Raw genomic sequence first — 1,546 nt, forward strand, 5'->3', positions numbered from 1 at the left:
TCTATTTTCTGGTTCTCTGTCCTTGTCCATCAGAGACCATTATTTCTCGGTTTTCTGTCTATTTCCATCAGAAACCGTTTATCTCCGCCCATGTCCGTCGGAGACTACTATTTTATTTTATCTATATTTCTTTATATTTCTACTTTACATAAGACTTACAAGCTGTACGATGATTTCAAATTACATCGTCTCTACTGACTGCGCCAATGTAGGTAGTAACTTGATGATCGCTTTCCTCAAAGCGTCTTTGCGAGCCAAGATTAGACCAATAACTGACAGTATGTTTGTTTCTTGGTTTCCATGCAGGCATTTCTCTAAGCCTGCTTATCATACTATGTTGCATGAATGGATAATTCAATAACACTTCATTACTTCCTCACACTCTCGTGTACGGACCGGCTTGACCAGATGACGACGCCTGTGCAAGCTGCCGGAGCGGGTGATCGTCCTGCCATGATTTACCTTCATTCAAATTTTTATAGTTAAGTATTGAATATAAGTAGTATATATTATTATACTAACCTTTTCACTGCAAACTATTAGCAGAAAATAAGGGGAGCTGCATAAATCACTCACGCAAATAATATAAACATCCACTGTTTTGCTTTTTTTTACGTTTGTTTTCATGGCTACATTGGTGTGCGTGTGTTCAAAATCCAGTACGCAGCCACATTTTCGTTAATCTCGGATTTTCTTTAGTACCCCGAAATCGGCGCACTAAAGTTAATACCGGGATTAAAATCAAAGATAATATCGGTTGATGCTTAGTAAAATCGAGGATAATACTCGATTGGCGTATCATCCTCCATGGAGCTTACCACCATTAGACGTGCAACAAAAGGTGGAAAATAACATAAGGCATAATCTAAAAAGGCGGAATTGTTCAAAAACGATTTTAAATGTTTACTTAAGCTTCCAAACAATAATTAGTCTGAGCTGTTTAGGTTCCTATTCATATCGACGTTTTCAAAATCTCTAAGCGGACTTATAATTACTTTTGAAAAACGGTGTTTTTTTGTTTTTCAATTTATATATAGGTATTAGCCACTATAAGGGTTCATTCACATATTTCATAACGCTAAAAATAACCATTTTTGACACCCACCCACCCCCTCATAACGCTTTTTGTATGAATATTTTACAAATTTTGTATGAGCCGTAACAACATGAGGACACCCACCCACCCCCTTCAGCGTTATGAAATTTGTGAATAAGCCCTAACCAAGAAATATCTTCCCACACCAGGTTGATGTTAGGTGAAATATCCGTCGCCTGTTTCTATTTCTTTTATTTATTGTCGACTGTTTCAGCCTTAGGTTTGCGCTAAATTTTCGAGAAATCTAGCCAATTGTATTGCTTTTTCTTCTTGGCACTACGCCCCCACTGAGACACAGTCTGCTTCTCAGCTTGAGTTAAATGAGCACTTCCACCGTTATTACCTCAGAGCTTTCTTTGTCAAAGTTGTTATTTTCGCATTCTTATATCGTGTAATTCTACGTCACTAGCCCGAAAGACACTTGCTCGAAAATAACATTTGCCCGAATGA

The sequence above is a fragment of the Aedes aegypti genome, unplaced genomic scaffold, assembly GCF_002204515.2.
Source record: "Aedes aegypti strain LVP_AGWG unplaced genomic scaffold, AaegL5.0 Primary Assembly AGWG_AaegL5_hic_scaff_995_PBJ_arrow, whole genome shotgun sequence".
NCBI lineage: Eukaryota > Metazoa > Arthropoda > Insecta > Diptera > Culicidae > Aedes > Aedes aegypti.